This window comes from Phyllostomus hastatus, unplaced genomic scaffold (genome assembly GCF_019186645.2).
Source record: "Phyllostomus hastatus isolate PE091 unplaced genomic scaffold, TTU_PhHast_1.1 phas_scaffold_12, whole genome shotgun sequence".
In the NCBI taxonomy this organism is placed as follows: domain Eukaryota; kingdom Metazoa; phylum Chordata; class Mammalia; order Chiroptera; family Phyllostomidae; genus Phyllostomus; species Phyllostomus hastatus.
Genome location: NW_025334007.1, coordinates 16,906,146 through 16,927,894, shown reverse-complemented (window position 1 = coordinate 16,927,894; position 21,749 = coordinate 16,906,146). Strand labels below are relative to the sequence as shown.

The 21,749-nt window shown below is 45.9% G+C and overlaps 1 long non-coding RNA gene across 1 annotated transcript in view; it reads left to right on the top strand.

The window, feature by feature from the left end:
• The window catches only part of LOC123830092, a 32,464-nt gene extending 18,104 nt beyond the window's left edge, over positions 1–14,360 (top strand). Inside the window, exon 2 of the long non-coding RNA XR_006787697.1 lies at positions 13,294–14,360. This is a non-coding gene — a long non-coding RNA (uncharacterized LOC123830092). The remainder of the gene's footprint in view (positions 1–13,293) is intronic.
• Positions 14,361–21,749: the final 7,389 nt, after the last annotated feature.

The window sequence follows — 21,749 nt, the reverse complement described above, 5'->3', positions numbered from 1 at the left end:
AACGGAATATGGCAAATGTGATGGGATGGCACTCCTTTGATTCCATCATATGAGACTTTGTCTTAATGGACCGAAATGAGAGACTCTCCCTTGCTGCCCTTGCAGAAGTGTATTGCTATACACAGAGAGGTCCTGTGAGAGCAACATGTGGTAAGGAACTGTGGGCGGCCTCTAGGAGCTGAGGGAGTGGCCCCTGCCTGACAGCTAGTATGGAAACAGGGACCCCAGTGCTATAGCTTCAAGAAACTTCTTCCAGGAAGAGGTTTCTCTGCTCTAAGAGGTCAAGAGATCAACGCCCTGCTGACACCATGAGTGCAGCCTTGGGAGACCTCGTCAGAGAACCCAGCCATGCCATGGCCAGACTCCTGACCCGTGGAAATCGAAAACATGAACAGGTGTTACTTTGAGCCATTTAACCTAGGGTAGTTTGTCATTATAGCATAGAAAACAAATACAATGGGTTTCCCATTACTTTCTAGGACACAGTATTCATAAATTTATCTTTAACCCAGGTATCCTCAAACTCTTTCTGTGCAGAATCTAATATTCAATTTATCATGAAAAAGTACTTTCATAAAATAAAACAACAATTATGAGAGAAATTAAATAGAAAGGTGCAAAATACAGCCCTGGCTGGAGTAGCTCAGTGGATGGAGCGCGGGCTGCGAACCAAAGTGTCGCAGGTTCGATTCCCAGTCAGGGCACATGCCTGGGTTGCAGGTCATGACCCCCAGCAACTGCACATTGATGTTTCTCTCTCTCTCTCTCTACCTCCCTTCCCTCTCTAAAAATAAATAAATAAATAAAATCTAAAAAAATTATTTAAAAAAGAAAGGTGCAAAATACAAGCCTGTAGACCAGTCTTTTTACAAAGGGAAATCAAAATGAGTTAGAAAAAGTAAATAAAAGATATACAAAATGTAAGCCCAAGAGATTGATTATTAGATTTGATAGACTTATAATTTCTGTACCAACTTAGTAGACGAGTTTTCTAAACATTTACTCTCAATTTATATATCTCATTGAGATGGGTAATAAACAGTTTTATAATCAACTAATAAAAATAGCTGGTATGTATGCCCTGGACATTGTATACAGTCCTTTTCATGAATGACCTTCTATTTCCAGTTCCTCAAAACTTTATGAACTTCCTGGCTGGCGTAGCTCAGTGGATTGAGCGCGGGCTGCAAACCAAAGTGTGGCAGGTTCGATTCCCGGCCAGGGTACATGCCTGGGTTGCAGGCCATAGCCCCCAGCAACCGCACATGGATGTTTCTCACTCTCTGTCTATCTCCCTCCCTTCCCTCTCTAAAAATAAATAAATAAAATCTTTAAAATATATATTAAAAAAAACTCTATGAACTTTACAAATCACCCCCTTGGTCACAGAGCAGGTGAAGTCCAGAAAACACGAATATGAGCTCTAGTTAATTCCCCCCCGGTCCACAAACCTACCAAGACCTACACAGGGAGTTTTCTGTGCTCGCAGTCCCTCAAAATGAGACCCATCACTTGTGTCAGACTTCAGCTACAGACTGATGAGATCCGTGGTGATTTCTAGAAGGAAATGAACCATGCTCTTTTTGATCTCTCTTCTCAAAATGCGGTGGTTCTCTGCAGCAGAATCAGAGATGCGGAAGAGAGGAAAGCAGGTGTACTGAGGTGATTTATGCCTTGTTTATACTCTGTTACGGCTTTCACTTCCTTCACTGAAGTTAGTCAGAAGCTGAACAGTAACCGTTCCCATCAGAATCACTGGGGGGACTTTTTTTACAGCTTCTGATGCGTGGCCCTGTCCTGGGGGATTCTTAGTTTACTTGTCTGGAACAGCCCAGAATCAGGCGTGTTTCCAAAGTTTTTCTGGTGATTTTAATGTGTAGCGACAGTAGAGGACTGTTTGTTTTTTTTTAAGATAAGCGTGAGACCAAGTGCAGCTGAGTCATTTCTGCTTCACTTTTTTTTTTTAAAGGAAAACATATCTTGGCCTTCAAGTACTTTATTTATTTCGATTTTATTTATTTATTTTTATAGAGAGGGGAATGGAGGGAGAAAAAGAGGGAGAGAAACATCACTGTACAGTTGCCTCTCGCATGCCCCTACTGGACACCTGGCCCTTAACCCAGGCATGTGCCCTGACTGGGAATCGAACTGGTGACCCTTTGGTTTGCAGGCCGGCACTCAGTCCACTGAGCCACACCAGCCAGGGCTCTGCTTCACTTCTGATGTCCTGTTGCCCACGGCTGTGTGGAAACCACAACAGAAACAGCTTTCTGTCTATGGCGCCCATCTATGGGGAGTATCCAATCAGGATTAGGGTGGCTCACATACCCATCTTATTGGAAGCTCAGGAAAACTTCCACCGGCAACGTCAACAGTCTCCAACCCCTGTCAGTTCAGGCCGTCATTAGCTTAGGTCTCATCTATTGTGCAAAATCATATATTAACTTGATTGTAGCGTTTGACATTGTCATTTATGGCAAAATTAGTTTTTTTGAATTTAATTTTTCAATTGCAATTTACATTCATCCTCATTGGTGGTTTTTACCTACATTGTAGGAAATGCCTCTGTCATTTTATTTATTTTTTTAAAGATTTTACTTATTTTTATTTTAGAGAGGGAGGGGACAGAGAGAGAGAGAAACATCAACATGTGGTTGCTGGTGGTCATGGCCTGCAACCCAGGTATGTGCCCTGACTGGGAATCGAACCTGCGACACTTTGGTTCACAGCCCGCGCTCAATTCACTGAGCTACACCAGCCAGGGCAAATGCCTCTGTCATTTTAGACCTCTCTTAAGCATTTTAGTATTTTTGCATTTTACTTTTCTCCAGCTTTGAGTGACTAGAAATATAAATCATCGCAATTTTGCTTTTAAGAATGTTATGTGGTTCCCCCGCCAAATGATGAATAGATTGGATACAATAGCAGAGCTAGGGTCGAGACTGTGCTCTCACGCTGTCTTTGGTGGAATCCAGTCTTGTGAGAAGTTCCTTGAAAAGAATTTCCCAGCCCCTTGCTACTCAGAGTGTGGTGATCCAGGAGCCACTGTGCTGTTAGGAACACGGAGGCTGGGGCTCCACCCCAGATCTAAATGCAGAGTCAGAATCTGCATTTACTAGACCCTGGGTGATTCCTATGTAAGTGTAGGAAGAGTTGGACAAGCACCGAATGTTGAGAAGCAACTGCAAATTGTTTCCCCCTTTGGAAGATGAACGATACACAATAGCGTATATGAAGGATTCTGGTATGTCCGATGGCAAAGGAAAGCCTTGGCTCCAGATTGTCCCAAACGTACCTGCCCATAGAACAACATTTGTTTTCAGGTACCATTTTTTAAAAACTTTTTGTCGAAGTAGGACATACATCAGAATAACGTACATACTATTGTTGGGTGATCGTTCTCCACAAGTCTCTCCTTTTTTTTGCAAGTCTTGGAACCAGAGACACCGACTTCATGCATTCCGACCTCTCTTCTCAAGGGTGTTTGTAGAGCAAACAAGGGTCTTCCTCTAGAGCAAGACCAATCCAGTATAATACAGCTGGTACAATGTAATAGAAACAATGTTTCTCTGTAGGGCAAAGGTCAGGGCACACTTACTGCCTATGTGAAAACATTTGGGTTCCTTATGGTCAGGGTTCTTTAACTATAACACAAACCTGCTGAATGCACGCCGTCCAACTGGGCTCCTCCACACCATAACGTACACATAGTAACATCTGCAGGAACTAGAACTTGACTTTATCGTTTGTGATTTGAGCAAGTCACTTATGGGTGGGAAGCTGCTTTTACCCCAGTAAAATGGTAATAAAATGATTTGTTGTGAGGGTGATCATGAACCCTAATCAGATGTCTATCATCTACCATCTCTGTTCTGTGAGGGGATATGCACTTTGCCAACTGTTAAGATATTGGCGGCTTATAACTTAATGTATCCATCCATTCCTCCCTTCCTTCATTTCTTCAAAAAGACACTTGCCGAATACCAGTTTTCTTCTTGCCAGGTACCATATTAGTGGTAGAGATGTAATATTAGAATACAGCGTGAGAAAGTTTCTGAGAAAGGCAGGTACGGGGTGCTCAGAATGGCAGACTCCGACGCCCTAAAGTCTCCATTAGCCGGTGGTCTCACCCCTCACCCCGCCCCCCTTCCTCCAGCCAGCCAAGAGGGCACAAAGCCGTTTAGCGGTGTACTTTCTTCTCAGGCCTGGCAGATCTGAACCGGGCTGCGAGTGGGGACAGATGCCGGGGAAGCTGTCTCTCTGCCTCCACGGTCCCTCCTTCCCCTGGCCCAGCCGGTTCCAGGAATCACAAAGACACACGCTGCTTCTCTGGAACTTGCGGAGAGACCGCTGGCACAGACAATTACAGAGTCTGTGCTTCTTCCCAGCGCTTCCTGGGGAGGAAATCTGAGAGGCTCCCTGCAGAGAAGGGAAGTGCTTCCAGTTTGGGCCTTTAGTCTGGAGATCAGCGGGGCTCCTGCTGCTGCCTTTCCACCCAGACCAGGCGCATAACACGGGGGAGATGGCGTCACCGGAACACCTCTCCTTTTCCTTAGCAGAATGACTTCTGTGACTCAGAACAGGTTGGCGGATGGGGTGGCAGGGGGCCGGAAGCTCCTTTCAAACCCGGGAAATCATTTTTGCTTAAACATAAAGGTGGATTCACGCAGCGTGGCGTCTTGGACTGGGCCCCCGAAATAGAAAAGGGACAGCGTCTGTGTCCCAGAGCCTCTGCAGGCAGGGCAGTGCCTGACTCAGAGAAAGTTTTCATCACTCAGGCTCATGTCCCCTCCTCCACCAAATAATTCAAGTGCCCATGACCTGCCAGACCTTGCTAGGGGGCAGAGAGCAAATAACAATGACATTTTCCTCTCTGGCACAAAGCAGCTAGGAAAACAAAACGGAGCCCAGAGGCAAGTACACAGTGCCCAGGGAAGCCACACCCTTGGAGAGGCCCGCCCAGCCCCATAGAATCTGGCCCTGTTACCTCCTGGCCTTGTCCCCTCCTACTTCCCCCGCTGCCTTCCTGGGCACACTGGTGTCTCTGCGCGCTGTGTCTCTTACATGCAAGACATGCTGCCACCACCCTGCACCCCCCTTGGCCCTGGCTGGTCCCTCTGCCTGGGAGACACTTTTCCCCGGTACCCATGTGGCTCCCTCCCTCGCCTCCTTCATGTCTTTGCTCTGATGCCACCCGTCAAGGAGGCCTCTCCTGACCGCCCTGTTTCTCATGACACCAGCCCCAAGCGTCAATCCGTTTATTTTGCTGTATTTATCACTGTCGAACAAACGATGTTCTTTTACTGATGTATTCTGTCTATTGCCTGTTCTCTTTCTCCCCACCGTCAGAATGTAGCTCTGCTAAGAAAAGGGTTTTAGTATGTTTCTGCATGCTGGGCTCAATCTGCGTTGGTTTTTTTTTTTTAACATGTCCACAGAATCAAATAATAAGGAAGTACACATTTAAGCCGATTCGATGAAGTGGATTCTGAAGGAAATAGCCACAGAAAATGAAGTGTCAAATCTAATAGTCAACTACCCTCTTCACTCTCTGCCAATATTCATACTTCACGGAAGCAGAAAAGCATTTAGGCTGAAGCCAGAACTTTCAGTTCAAAAACTCTTCTCTTGCTCTATTCTCCTCTCTCCTTTATCACAAGTGACTTGAGTTTTGACATTGGAGGAGATACTTTGGGTTGAAAGTGATTCATGATAGAAGGTGCTGCCTGTAAAACATTTTCTACTGGGTGAAGGTGACATCCCTTTTTTTTTGGTAACAGATACTGTTACCCTCTTATCGGGGTTGATTTGGGTTGTCACAGCTTTTACGGGGGGCACAGGGGAGACATGAAAACCTCTTCTGCACTTGCAATTATTTATCACATCTGCGCTTGATGGTGATGGTGGGAGGGTTAAGGAACAGACAGATTAGGATTTAAAGGAAGACAACTGGACTTAATCACAAGGGGAGCAAAAGTCTGAGAAAGAAAAGAGGGGGAAAAAGGAACAGAAAAAAGGACAAGGATGTAGAAATAGAGTTCAGGCTGTAATATTTTTGTACACGGGCAGGAAGTTGCTCTCAGAAAGCCTGGCCGCAGACTCTTGCACACAAAAACCCTGCATGGGGAGATCTATGATTAGAAAATAGCATCTCGAGCTGGAAGCCCTGACATTTTGCAGATGGGCGTCTCCATTACTTTGGATCTCATTGCGATCTGATGCAAAAGCGAAGGAGAAACGCTACCCGCCTTCCCTCAGTGTTGGCATGAAAGCTGCGACATGTTTTTGAGAGGCATCTGTTAAAGTCAGCATAAGGCCATTGAGGCTCATAGTAGCAGAAGTTCTCTGGTGTCTAAGACTGAATGCAGAATTCTGGCGGGAGAGCTCCGAGCACAGTTTCAGCTTTGGACACGGAGAGGATTTCTCCGTGTCAGCTACCATTCTCCCATGACTTAGGGAAACGATGAAAGAGTCCACATTCCATTGTCCTGACATCTACACGGACACCCCATTCATATGGATTCAATTTAGGAAAGAAACAACTCAAGAAGCAGAGGGAAGGTGGGATTTTTTTTTTTGGTGAGTGTTGCCATTTCAGAGAATGCAAAAATAGCGTGGCCTCGTGCTGCAGCGTGCTCTCTCTGTTTATAGAGCCACGTCGGACATGCTGCCTTTCTGAGGGACAACTGGCCCGTTCGGGAACCAGCGAAGACTAACCACATCTTGGAAACCAGAACAGAATTTTGTCTGAGGGTGAAAAAAAGAATCACTTTTCTTAATTGATGGAAGGCAAGGTGATACGAATGCTTTCCTTGATTAACTTCACCCTCCTCAAATAATAGCACGTGTTAAAATGGAGAGTTTGTGATGGCGGGAGGCAAGAGTTCGTCATTTGGGATTTTTCATATGTCCTTGGAGCGTAAACCAACCAAAAAGATCCAAAGAAGTCAACTCTCCTGAGAGCACTTAGAATGTATACCGAAACCTGCCTAGGAGACTCCAAACATTGCCCAACCCAATGTCTTAAACCAGGACCAAATTTGCAGGGGCATATTTGGCAATATCTGGAAACATTTTTGGTTTTCATGATTCAGGGCAATGGACACTGCTACTGTCATCAAAGCAATAGAGGACGGGGTGCTCCTGAATAGGACAGCCCCCAGAACGAATACTTACCGCACCCAAAATGTCACTTGTGCCAAGACTGAGAAATCCTCATCCTAACATGTGTCCTAAATATGAACCCATTTGAAAGATCCCTCAATTGGTGGAATTAACCAGACTGGTTAACATAAAAGTCCAGCAAAACCCAGTTAGTAATACCGTAGCTTCTCCTTTCTCATACATGCCCCACAGAAAAATCAATGAATGTAAGCAACCTTTACAAAAACCCTCTGGTAGCAATCTTCTTAAATATGTTTCACTGCAATTTCTGCCATTCGCCCGAGGCTATTATATTCCCAAGAAAATCATTGAAATCACTGTAGTAGTAAAACTTCTTAACTGGATTAGCATCTCTTGTCTAAACTCGTTGAAATGACAAGCCAGAAGGAAATATAAAAGACTTTTTTAAAAAAAATCTAGCTTGTTTGATTGTTGCTGCAGTTTACAAAGAAAGACTGGAATTTATCCCGAAACTGTCTTTAGATGCAGGACAATAGGTGACACAGAGAAATATATAAGCCCAATAAAGCATTGCTTGCTTCAGTGGGCCAGCTCTTGAATTCGTTGATCAGAACAGAAAACGGAGTTTCACTGGTGCTTCCTAGTTAGGAAACTTGACTGATTGTTATTGAAATAGGAAGCCCAAGATCCTTTGAGAATGTTAATACAGCAAAGTCCTTCCCACGGCCTGGAGAGTTTTATGCAAAGAGCTTTCATGGGGTAATTGGGAGACTAGAGCTTTGAAGACAATCGGTTAATACCACCTACCTGTGTGACCTTCCTCTTCAGCGTTCTCATTCTGTAAGACAAAGGCCCTGGGTTATATATAACCACCAAGGTCATTTTCAACTCAAGAAACAACAGCACAAGAATAGTACCAGCTGACCTTGAGATTTCCGCTATGCTGACAACTATCTCCCTTTAGTCATTTTTTTACCAATTTGGAAGTAGCCGAGTGGTAGCTCGTGAAGCTGCGGATTTGCTCCTTCGTACAACAGACAAAAGCATAACTATCTGCTGCAGAAGGATTGTAATGAAATAAGACCCTCCTTCCTTCATCGGATAAATGAAACCAGGAAATCGATGATGGAGACTTAATTGTTTCTCCAGCATGCAAATCTATTTGTTACTCTGCAGCGTTGGGATTGGGCAGTTATAGGATTGTAGACTGTTTCTGTGTCCAATGTGCCTTGCAGACCCCCCTCACACAATAGCACCTCTATCTCAGTATCAGCCTGAATGTTCATGTGCATTAATTTAGAATTTTCCAAGTCAATCTGCATGCAAAATAGGTTGCCCAGCAGCGTGATGTTTTAGCGTCTAGTGTCTTTTCTGACAGGCTCTTGAGAGCCCAAAACAGGAGAATACACAGGGCCACAGTGCAGAAATCACTACACATTTTTTCCTCCACAGGAAGTCTGTCGCCGGAAGCCATGCCACAGAGCGTACAGACAGCCTGCGGAGAAGGATGCTACCCGCAGGGGCCCCAGAGGACCCTGGGGAAGGCAGGGCTTGCTTGTTTCTCAGCCAGTTTTAGTGCCCTGCCCACACCCTGCCACCCAGAGTCCTGGTCTCTATGGGTTATTCCTTCCGCAGCTGCTTTCTGTTATTTTGGGAACGGTCCTAGTCTTTGCTTCACCCACGGCCTCGTCTTGCCTTTTTCTCTCCTCCTGAGCTTGAATTTAGATGAGACAGAAGAGCAAAGGGCGTTGAATCCCAAACCATTTTATTCATTCATTTGTGTATTCATTGTCATCTCAGCCACAGTTTAGCGAGAAAGGTCCATAGGAAGACAAGAAGGCGGGCTTAGGAAGCCATTTGTGAGTTTTAAGAAGGCATGCCATGCCGGCGGCTGCACCTCGACCTGGCTGTAGCGGGAAACTTAAAAATTGAGTACTGTCTCTTTAGAAACGTCTCTTGGGTTGTTTATCAGGATGTGGGACTTTGAGAGTGAGGAATGGAGAAAAACGGAAAGAGGGTAAGATAAATGATTTTCCATTTGAGATCTTGAGAACCTGCTCCCTTTCCTTTGCTAACTCTGTCTAAAGTTAAAAACAAAAAAGAAAGTAAAACCCTCAATGGGGAAATATATAAATATTTACAAAGCCTTCCCCTCTATCTGCAGTGCCCTTGTGCAAGATGCATCATCTTGCAGCCTTGCAGTGTGGTTATATTCGAAATAAATGGTGTAAGCGGTGTTCTTTGTTTCTTCCTAACGCATGTGTAATCGGCTTGCAAAGCCTGTGAGCCTGCATCCTAAATTGTGGATTGCATCTGCCCCTGGAGGGAGAAAACGGGACCCGGTGCCCCTGGGATGTGGTTCCTGAGTATCTTAGAAGGGATTTTAGGGCTCTCTCAGGCCCTCCCTTAAGGCTTGTTGGGTAGTGGTAAATAACATTGATTGGCATTGAGATCGGAGCAATAACAGAAGGCAGCTAAAAGTCATTCTCTTGTAGCGTCTTTTCCCCCCAAGGGCTCACTCAGCTGCATTAGTAGAGCGGGGTCTTCTTTCTCTAAGTGGCCTCTTTAGAAGTTTGACGGATTGTTGCTCAAGGGCGAATGGCTCAATCTGGGTCCTTATTTAAGAGCAGCTGAGAAAGGCCTGTTCACCCCGGCCTTTCCTCAGCTGGGCCCGGTGTGTGTCCTTTGCGTGGTCCTTTCAGACGTGGCGATGAGAAAAATTAATGCAGTGTGAGAAACGGAATGGCTTTTGTCAAAGCGTGAAAGGGAGCGCATCTAACTGTCTCTAGGGTTTTACAGGAGGCGTAAAGGGTGTCTTATGCGAATGTTCCCGCCTGCAAAATCTACCTAACTGTCACACTGAAACCACAACTATATCACATGCTTGCAAGAACCCCCCAGAAGCTTCCTGTTTCGTGAAGCTCATGAGGAGGATTGCACAACGTGGTACAGCTTTCTTCGCCCTGGTGCTATTTCCAAGCTAGGGAGAGAAGACTTGATACTTTGCATTTTCAGGTGTTTAGGAATACTTTACGTGTATACATCTCTCCATGAGGATGCAGATACTGCAAGACAGCAGAGAGGTGGCCGTGCAGATCTGGCTTAGCCATTTTACCTGGGCCTCAGCGGGGAGTTGGGCCGTCTCTAGGCTAAGGGCAAGGGCAGTGTAGCTCGGCAGGGGGACTTCCGGGGAGGCATCAAGCTGAGACAGAGGAACGCGACTGCCGGATGGCAGGATGGGTCTTGAAGACGGAGCAGATGACTTGCACGGGCCGGTTGGTTTGTGAGGCTAGAAGGCTCGCAGCCTCTCCGTCTGAGTCCAGTACCCCGCAAAGGCTCATAGGAGGGCTCAGAGGAGAACGGGGTCTTGGGTAAGGTCCAATCAGACGTCACAGGTTAGCTTAGCGTGTCCCCTAAGGAACAGCTGAGGCTTCTCTTCCTGCATACCACACGGGACACACATACACAGTGCCATTAAGGACAAGCACCTGGGCACCCAGTGACCAGTGGGGTCTGAGTTCTTATCAGAAGGTGAGCGATTTCCTGAAGATAAGAGAGCTCCGGGGCTATGCCCTGAGTCCTCTAGGCGACCCCCTGCCCTTGCACTCTGGCCGGAGCGTGCGTCAGTATGCGCTGAGAAGGCCAAGGTCCACAAAGGCAGTCTCATTTCCTTTGTTCCTTCCGGAAGGCAGAAGTGTGTCTCAGCCTGTCTCTGCCCCTCCCCAGTGCTCAGCTCCGGAATACCTGCCGTCTCTCCCTCAGTGGGGAGAGTGGTCCCGGCACATCGTCCCTAAATGAGCATGCGAGAGCAGCCACCTCCTCCTCCACGTGCCTGGGGGGACGAGCCTGTGTTCACCCTCTCTTAGTGCATGCTGGATGTCACCACAATGCCCCTTTGATGAACAGTGGGGTTGGAATCAGGAGTGACAATGAAGAGCCTCCATCGTGTCGCCTGGACAATCGCTTTGCTCCCATTTTCATGCTATTCATTAATTCATTAAGGATATCATTTTCTTATTTTTAATTGTGAACCCCATACTTAATACCTGTAGGGAATTTGCACAATATAGAAAAGCACAATGATTTAAAAAAAAAAAACCCTTATGAACACCATCCAGGGCTAGCCAAAGTTGCTATTAATATTTTGATATATTTCCTTCTAGCTTTATCTTTGCCCACCTACACGTATTTTCATGAACACTTGTCCCTCCTTTTACAAACCTAGGTCATTTTGGAGGGGCAGTTTTGTTTCCTATCTTTTTTTACATCATGTGGTATTTTAGCCATATTATCCTCATTTGCCTACAACGTGGTTATTAATAGCTGTGTCCCTTGTAAGAACATGCCATATATGAGGTCTGTCCAGAAAATATTCAGCCATGCACAATGAAAAAGAGAGGCATTTCCTGAAGAAGACACAAGATACAAGAAACACTGTACACAGGGCAATGATGCCTCAGTCCCCCTCAAAGTAGGCACCTTGGGACCTCACACAGTTCTCCCAATCACCATCAGCTGCCCCACCATATTGTCCTGATTCTCATCTAGAGTCTGAAATCTCTTCCCTTTCAAAGGTGATTTTAGTTTTGGGAAAAGCCAGAAGTCGCAGGGCACCAAATCTGGGCTGTAGCAGGGCTGAGTCACCTGGGTCATTTGATGCTTCACAAAAAAAATCTGCATGAGACGTGATGCATGAGAGGGTATGTTGTTGTGATGAAGCTGCCAATCACCAGTTGCCCATAGCTGGGGCCTTCTGAATCATATGAATAGTTTCTGTGGAGGCATGTCCAAGTTTAACGCAAAATTTGTTGCAGATTCATTGCTCTACTTGCTCAGTCATTTTGAGTGTGATGGCCACACGGGACACGTGCTCACTCAACAGTGTCTACCGCCCCCACTGACTAGTACAGTGAAGTCATTATTGTTCACACATGCGCATTCCAGTCACCTCTCCTTGGCTGCCAGGTTACACTGATCACACACAAACTGTTCTTGTTATATGAACAATGGCTGGACCTTTTCCCAGATAGACCTTACATATTTAATATTTACTGTTGGAGGACATTTCAGAGATCTACAATTTTTGTTCATGTAAATAACACTGTAATAAACATCTCTATCCATAAATTTGACTGTATCTCTGAATACTGACCAAGTGTAGAGTCCTTGAAGTAAAAATTTCATGATCAAGAGGTCTAAATGCATTTAATGCTGTTAATGCACATCGTCAAACTGCCCTTCAAAAATGGCTATCCCAATTTATAGTCACATAAAGTTTTCTTTTCTTTTTTTTAAAGATTTTATTTATTTTTGTTTTTTAGAGAGGGAAGGGAGGGAGAAAGAGAGAGAGAGAAACATCAATGTGCAGTTGCTGGGGGCTGTGGCCTGCAACCCAGGCATGTGCCCTGACTGGGAATCGAACCTGCGACGCTTTGGTTCGCAGCCCATGCTAAAGTTTTCTTTATTATCAAGGATCCCTGGGACTGAGAATCGATACTGGCTGTGCACTGTCTTAAGTGAGAGTGAAAGGCATAGACCAGCTCCGTATCTGCGATTTAAAGATCCCAGAGGAAAACTGATCAGATGAGGAGCTAAGTAAGGGTGATTCTAGAAGGAAATGATCTCTCGAGGACCGTTTTGGTAAAGATATTGACCTTTACCAAACAGACTAGCTCAAGATGTCCTCCACTGGAACATGAAAAACGCATCTACTTCATCTAAGATTTCCCTTATGTCCCCCAAACCCACACTCTTCTATCCAAGTCAAGGTTCAGGACAGGTAGCCCATTAGGGTTCAAGGTTTCAGTAAGCGACGGTGCATGCGTGTGTGATCAGTTCTTGCAAAAAAGAGATTGAATGTATAAGTTGACCTTTGAGGTCATTCGGTGCACACTGGGCGATGGGCAACTTGAGGTGAACCAATTCTACTCCCCTTCTGCTTTTGCCCAGAACTGACTGCGTCACTGTTTGCTCTTCCACCGGGGTAATAACATACATTGGCTTTCCCAAGGGATATTTGGGGTAGAATTGTGGTTTATCGAAGGTTTGGAAGACGGGACCTGACAGTGTCACTTTGTGACAGTGACAGAGAGGGAAGTGTAGTCGGGGCCTGGACTGCTGGATGGCCAGCTACAGAGGCCTTGTGTTAACAAGTCTTCATCGTTACAGAGTTCCTGGGCTGGCTGTGCGAGAGATTCATGATCTGGTCACAAGAGCAAAAGCACCTGTGTTGTGGATAGCTCAGAATGACACAAGACTGGCAACAAACACCGGTGTTTGAAAACACTTGGTGGGAATGGAAGCTTCAAAGCATTTTATCATCTCAGGCCATCGCTGAGAGGGCCCAGCTGAAGCCACCCCATGCACGTCCTTTGACAAGCGCTGGGCTTTCAATGGCGCTCTGCAAACCAGCTGCACTGTAGCTGGCTTTTCAGTGTTTCAGCTGGTCGGCTCACGGCAGTACGAATTGGCAGCGTGGCAAGCAAGAAGGCTGAAATTCAACACCCAGATTGAGAGCTCTTGAGACTCAAATGTCATGGACACCGGGGTGTGGCTTCTCCACTAATTATGTTCTGTCAAACAAGGGTTGAAAATGTCAGCCCAGACTTAATGCTTGGCTCCACCCGCAGCCAATAGCTGCGGACCTGGGCTCTGGTTTAAATGATGAAGGAGTTTGAAAAACCACTCAGTTGATTTCGAGACTTCCTGGGGACAACATTGAAACCACAATGTTCTCTTTTTGAGGCGGAGTGGAGAGCCAATCACAATCGAGTTTTCTCAGCATGTTCTGCCCATATTTGGCTGTGCTCTTGCTTCATTCAACTAAATTTATAATATGTGCACTTGAAAAGCAAGGCTTTGGAAAGGGTTTCTCTCCCCCGTTATAAAAGAAGTCTTATCTTTATGCATAGGGGCCTGCCCGTGAGCTTATAGAACAGCTTCAAAGCAAAGAAAGGAGCTGGTATAGAAAATTTATTTTTTACACACACACAAAATGAGCTTGAACTGTACCTTCTGGCTTTATACTGTTTGCATGAAAATACATAGAAAACAATCCACTAGTGCCGTGCTGTGCAAGAAGAACCAGAAGTGGTTTACGAGATGATGGGGGTAGCGAAGAAAGAATGATACATGTATTGTTGTATCGTATTTTCTGCGTGCTGTGGAGGAGATCCAACGTGCAGATTCCCGGAAATAAATGTACCCATTGAAGTTTCGTAAGGATTGCTTGAAAAGGATGATTAAGTCTTTTTTTTTCTTTAAAGATTTTATTTATTTATTTTTAGAGAGGGAAGGGAGGGAGAAAGAGAGAGAGAGAGAGAAACATCCATGTGTGGTTGCTGGGGGCCGTGGCCTGCAACCCAGGCATGTGCCCTGACTGGGAATCGAACCTGCAACACTTTGGTTTGCAGCCCGCACTCAATCCACTGAGCTACACCAGCCAGGGCTAGGATGATTAAGTCTTGTGGAAAGAGAGGACGCATATATGATAAGCCTCATTCTTTCTTTTTTGAGTGACTCTTTATTGACCTCTTTACATGTGCCGTTTCTCTCATTCTCACCATGATCCCACCAAGGAGATCCTCTTGTTACCCACATTTTGCAGATGAAGAAACTGAGGCAGAGAGGTTCCATAACTTGCTTAAATTGGTTGTTCTAAGGAGTGGAGCTAGCGAGGAATCCACCCCAGTCAGATGCCAAACCCCGTCACTCTCAACCACGCGTCACTCTAGTCCACTCAGATGCTCTCCCATGTTCACGGGCAAGAACAGAGCCCTGAAGTAGCACAGAATGACTCAGGGAGCCCAATCTCTAACACATCAGCTTCTCCTGACTCTCATGACCCTAGAGGAAGAAAGTCGAGAGGCCGTTCAGCTTGTCTCGGGGCTGAGGTCAGGCAGGTTCTCAGTGACCCCCTAGGAAACCATGTCTAGAGCTGTCGGGTCTGAGAAGAGCCCACGACCCACCAGCTCAGCCCCTCACGCGGGGCCTCCGCTCTCCCCAGTCTCGGGAAATGGAGCTGCACAGGGCCCTCCTGCATGGGACTGAGAACACGTTGTGCTCCGTGTTCTCAGAACCGGGGAGGCCTAAAAAAACCCACTGGGGAGGCACAGAGGAAGAGGAGGGAAGTGGCGAGGCGGCCCAGCCTCCGGTGGGACTTACAGAGCGGCCCCACCACCGCCCTGCAGAGCGCCGGTGCTCAGCTGGGGGCAACTCGGCCCCCCCCAGGGGATGTTTGGCAATGTTTGGAGCCATGTTTGGTTGGCACAGCTGGGGGGAAGTGTGCTACCGGCATGTGGTGGGTAGAGACCCGGGACGTTACACAACATCCTACAGTGCCCCGGACAGCCACTCCCCGCCCCCCCGCACCTCCACCCCCGACCAAGAATGATGTGGCCCCAAATGTCACCAGTTCTGCAGTGAGAAACTGCTCTGGAGCCTTGCTTGGGTGCATTCCACCGCAGCTCTGGGGAAGATCTGTCTGGGGCTTCTTCAGAGTCATTCTGTAACCAGGAAGCCAACAGTGCATACAACTCGGCAGAGTGGGGTACAGAGAGGAGGTGGGACTCTGCTCGGCTGTTAATTTCTACATCTTTCCTGCTGGCAGAGAGGGGTCAGTGTTTGTCTCTGTTTGCAGGCCTCGGGACCAAGGTAGAGGCTGGCCCTCTGTAGTAAAACTGAATAATGGCCCCCCAAAATATCAGGTCCTAATCCCTGGAGCCCGTAAATGTTACCTTCATGAAGAAAAGAATGGTCTGTGCAGGTGTGATTGGGCTGAAAGTCTTGAGATGGGGAGATGGTCTTGCATGACCTGGGTGGAACCGAAACGCAGTCCTGAGCATCGTTATAAGAAGGAGGCAGATAGAGGTATGTGTGACACAGGCAAAGTGAAGAAGGTGATGAGATGAAGGAGGTAGAGATTGGAGCATTGGGGCCACAAGCCCAGGAATGTGGGCAGCCACCAGCAGCTGCAAAAGGCAGGAAACAGCCTTGGCTGGCGTAGCTCAGTGGACTGAGTGCGGGCTGCAAACCAAAGTGTCAAAGGTTCGATTCCCAGCCAGGGCACATGCCTGGGTTGCAGGCCACGGCCCCCAGCAACTGCACATTGATGTTTCTCTCTCTCTTTCCTTCTCCCGCCCTTCCCTCTCTAAAAAAATAAATTAATAAATAAAATCTTTAAAAAAAAACAACAAAAAACAAAGAAAACTGTGGCTCTAGCTGGTGTGGCTCAGTGGATTGAGCGCTGGCTTGCAGACTGAAAGGTCACCAGTTCGATTCCTGGTCAGGGCACGTGCCTGGGTTGTGGGCCAGGTCTCCAGTTGAGCGGGGGGCCGGGGGCGGGGGCATGCGAAAGGCAACCGATCTGTTTCTCTTGAACATGTTTCTCTCCCTCTCTTCTTCCTTTCCCCTCTCCCTAAAATAAATACATAAAATCTTGAAAAAAAATACTGTTGCTGTTTATCATTCCAATGTAAGGATATGCCACAATTTGTTTATCCATTCTTCCACTGATGAGCATTTGGATGGTTTCCATTTTGGACCCTATTGTGAATAAAGCTGCTCCAAGCCGTGTCATATGTCGCAGCCCAGTGCTTCCATTCGTCATGGTTGCATACTTAGGAATAAAATAGCTGGGCCATAGGGAAGGCGTGTGCTTAACTTTATAGAAATCACTATCACGATTCTTTTTTTTAAGATTTTATTTATTTATTTTTAGAGAGGGAACGGAGGGAGAAAAAGAGAGAGAGAGAAACATCAATGTGCGGTTGCTGGAGGCCGTGGCCTGCAACCCAGGCATGTGCCCTGACTGGGAATCGAACCTGTGACGCTTTGGTTCGCAGCCCGCGCTCAATCCACTGAGCTACGCCAGCCAGGACCATGATTCTTGATTTAGATACAAGAAAACAGATTTTTAGAGGAAAATGAAGGAGCAACTACCTTTTCGCACTTATGTTTCCCAAACTGATCCATTATAGTCATTTCTTAAAGAAATGGAGTGCTTCACACAGGGCTAATTGAATCATCAGTGGAGAAAGTGGAAGGGCCATGCGTTATGGGGATAGAAGGCAGACACATCCACATAAACGTGTTCTCGTATCATTTTCTACACGTCCACACCAACCCGTATCGGCAAAGCTGGTTTTTCTGGCATTGGGATTGAACATAGGGCTCACACCGACAGGATCAAAGAGACAGAAAATATTTTCAGGGGGAAATTTGCTCTGTAGCAAGGCCCAGATTGAATGACAACTGCAGGAAGCAAGAAGTATGTGGAGTATGTAGAACAGGGGCAATTGGATCCTTCGGGGGAGTCTGCTCTCGGTATTTGAAGAAGTCTGATTCCCCTGCCAAATGCAGGTCCCTCCCGAGGTATGGGCACGCAGGGCCCTGCCCGCTGGCCCTGCTGCCAGTTCCCTGCAGAAGTGAATTCCTGAGGCCCAGCTGCTCCCTCCTTGAGTGCCACTGAATTCTAGAAATCCTCAACGGCTTTGCAAAAGTGACTAGACACGGGGAAACTATTTTCAGACCCCGTAGTATGGTCACGACCCTTTAGATTGAAGACGTGGATGCCACAGGAGAGAACCAAGATGCACAGGCGTGTCTTTCTCACGGGTGATTTTAAAACAGCCATGACTCGTTATAAGTCACATTCCTTCCACCCGAATAGGTGTTTCACCTGCGTTTTCTAATGATGCACAAGGTTCATTTTCAGATTAACTAACATCCCACCTGTTTTGCTACTTAAAGTGAGTCTTTACCCATGAGGTGCGCTTATGGTTCACCGAAGGGCAGCTTAGTGCAATTGTCCAATCCTTGGTTCTTTCTTACAAAATCTGAGCTGCCACTACTGGGATCAGTTGATTGTTTCATGATTTACTTGGTTGCCCTGAAATCCTCATATGGGCCTTTGTCCCTTTCTTCTCATCCTTGAAAGAAACTGGCCGTGCTGTGTGGCACCAAACGGTCAAACTGAGTCAGCAAATAAAATATGTCAATCAACCAGGTTGCGTATTTGACACCATGAAACGAAAACAATGGGGTGATTCAAGATCTTTTTTTTTCTTTTCTTATTGTCCTTTTTTTTTTTACCATTTATTTTTCCATCGCTCTCCTGCTGTGTACATAGTCATTTTCGGGACAAAATGACTCACCTGTTACTTGATCTACTTTGCCTTTTTTTTTTTTTTGGAGTTTTCAAATATTTATTTTACAATTTCAACATAATGTTTCTTTTTCAGTCCTGATCGTTTGTTTCATTGACCTGATTTCTGGCCACGCTACCTCATAGATAACTGTTATTTCTTTTTTTTTTTTTTAAGATTTTAGTTATTTATTTTAGAGAGGGAAGGGAGGGAGAAAGAGAGAGAGAGAAACATCAATGTGCAGTTGCTGGGGGCCGTGGCCTGCAACCCAGGCATGTGCCCTGACTGGGAATCGAACCTGTGACACTTTGGTTCGCAGCCCGCACTCAATCCACTGAGCTACGGCAGCCAGGGCTAAATTGCATATTTTCAAGCAAGTGTATGAGAAGTAATGGAGTATAAATTCCCCCCTCCTTTATTTTTTTTTAACAGAAAAGGAAATACAAGCAGCAGCAACAAAACGCCCAGGCATCTGGATGTTTGGGTAGTGTAATACTGAACAACCATTCGATCTGAGGTTTTCCCTGAATTCTATAAACTATTTGGACATCACATAGTTACAACCAGCATGATTTCAGTTTTATCTATAGACAGAAACCAATCAGGACTGACCTGATTCTCTGTGTTAATTATCAAATGTTATCATTGACACTTGTTGGTACCTCTCAATGAAATAATTTTTTTTACATTTTATTTATTTATTTTTAGAGAGGGAAGAGAAGGGGGAGAGAGAGAGAGAGAGAGAGAGAGAGAGAGAGAGAGAGAGAGAGAGAGAGAGAAACATCAATGTGCGGTTGCTGGGGGCCATGGCCTGCAACCCAGGCATGTACCCTGACTGGGAATCGAACCTGCGATGCTTTGGTTCGCAGCCCGTGCTCAATCCACTGAGCTACGCCAGCCAGGGCTCAGTGAAATAATTTAAAAGGCCTATTGTTTTAATTCTATGATGGACTGTTTCTCTAAATGACAACTAGTTAATGCATCTTGTAGCCTAACTAGGGCGCCTTAGGCCCTGGCAAACGTAAGTGATCACTAGTTGTTAAGCAAAGACCGTAGAGTAGGAAGAAGGCAGGGATTGGGGGTGGGGGGGGGGTGCCAGAGATGCGGATCCTACTGCTTGCTTGAGCTGAACTGTGCCTTCTGAAGCTTTCACGAGAGTAGATACTTAAGGAAACATAACTTTGTAAAAAGACTAAAACCAAAGGAGTTAACCACTTTTTCTAAATATAATCCACACCCCCAAAGCAAGCAAGCAAGTAAGCCAAACAGTGCCAACAACAGGAATGTTGATGCATTTCCAACACAAAAGGGACCTGAAACCAGGAGGCCACAGGATTCCATGAGGAAGCAGACATTTCTTTTCTGTATTCTAAAACCTTATTCAAGTCATGTATACTTAATGTAGAAAAAATGGAAGATAAGAAAAAGACCAATAAGTAAAATCAATTACAATCTGACTACTCAGTAAAAACTACTCAGTAAAAACTACTAGCCTATCAGTGTATATTGTTCTATGGGGCCATACATATTCATGATGTATGTTTTTTCGAATGGCCGCTGTCCTGACACCTGCATCTCTGACTTAGCGCTGTGTTGAAGATCCTTGCTCCCCAAGATACATGCATCTTCATGACCCATTTCAGTAGCCATACTGTGTTCTATTCCACTGCAGACTTGTCAATATTAACAACGAATGCATATAGTACTTGCTGTGTGCCTAGTACTGTTTCAGACACTGTAACACTATCCCCATGAAGTAGGTAGTATGCCTACTCTTGTTTTACAGATGAGGAACTGAGTTAAGGAGAGGTTAATTAACGTGTTATCTGGGATTCAACTCCAGATAGTCTGGCTTCAGAGTCCAAGTTCTTAACTTCTGGCCTCACCCCCTTTGGTTACTTCTAATAGTCCACTCTTCTTAAGATTTTATTGATTTATTTTTAGAGAGGGAAGGGATGGAGAAAGAGAGAGAGAGAGAAACATCCATGTGTAGTTGCTGGGGGCCGTGGCCTGCAACCCAGGCATGTACCCTGACTGGGAATCAAACCTGCGATGCTTTGGTTCGCAGCCCGTGCTCCATCCACTGAGCTACGCCAGCCAGGGCTAATAGTCCACTCTTCTAAACAGGGAAGGTCAATTCAAACCTTTACTTCCTCACAAGACTGATGGTGGAGGGTGGAGAGTCCTAGAAGAGCATTCTATTGGGTAAAATGCGATTATAAGTTGCTTTTCTCATGGTAACAACTAGGGAAGTCCATAAAGTCAGCAGAGTTATCTTGGGGTGGGTGTTTTCAGACCCGTGCAGCAGGCACATTTGCTGTGCTGCAGGAGAGGGGGACTCCACCAACTGCGTGATTTATGGTGTAGAACAGTTTTTAAAAAATGTAGCTCTGGTGATCAAAATACAGAACTCATATTCTGCAGGCTGAACTTCGACCTACTGCAAAGGGAGAGAGAAGTTCTTAGTAATTAGAGTATTAGCTCTAAGACAAGGAAGTGAATGTTCATTTGGGATTGGGTGTGGTGGGAAGCGGAGCAAAGGATTACTCACAAGCAGATCAGTAGATGACAGGCTGGGGGGCAGGGGGTGGGGAGGGACACACCACAGGACAAGGGTGGAGCCCTGCTCCAGAGTAGGCTTGCCCCTCTCTGCTGGGGTCATGGCACTGCTGGCTTACCCTGGCCACAGGGTTTTCTTATGTCTGCATATGAAATTACACAACTGACGGTGGTGGGGGGGGGGGGTATAAAAGGGAGGGTGGTTGCTCTGCATAGGTAGATAACAAATACATTGTAAAGAGTGATGAGAGCCTGGCCCTGGCTGGCGTAGCTCAGTGGATTGAGCGCGGGCTGCGAACCAAAGCATCGCAGGTTCAATTCCCAGTCAGGGCACATGCCTGGGTTGCAGGCCACGGCCCCCAGCAACCGCACATGGATGTTTCTCTCTCTCTCTCTCTCTCTCTCCTTCTCTTCCCTCTCTAAAAATAAATAAATAAAAATCTGAAAAAGAAAAAAAGAGTGATGAGAGTCTGAACCGACCTGTCTCCAAAGAAGCTATTCAAATGTAACTATGCAAATGAAAAGATGCTCAAAATCATTAGGTATTAGGGTGATGCAAATCAAAACCGCAGTGAGATACCACTTCACACCCATGAGGATGGTTATACTAAAAAAGACAGACAATAACAAGTGTTGGTGAGATCATGGAGAAAATGGAAGTCTCATACACTGCTGGTGGGAATGAGAGACAGCGCGCCCATACTGGAAATCAGTTTGGTGGGGCCTCAAAATGTTTTTTTTTATAGTTTTTTAAAATTTCTATCATATGACATCACATTTTTTTAAAAGATTTTATTCATTTTATTTTTGGAGAGGGAATGGAGGAAGATAGAGAGAGAGAGAGAGAGAGAGAAAGAAACATCCATGTGCGGTTGCTGGGGGCCGTGGCCTGCAACCCAGGCATGTGCCCTGACTGGGAAT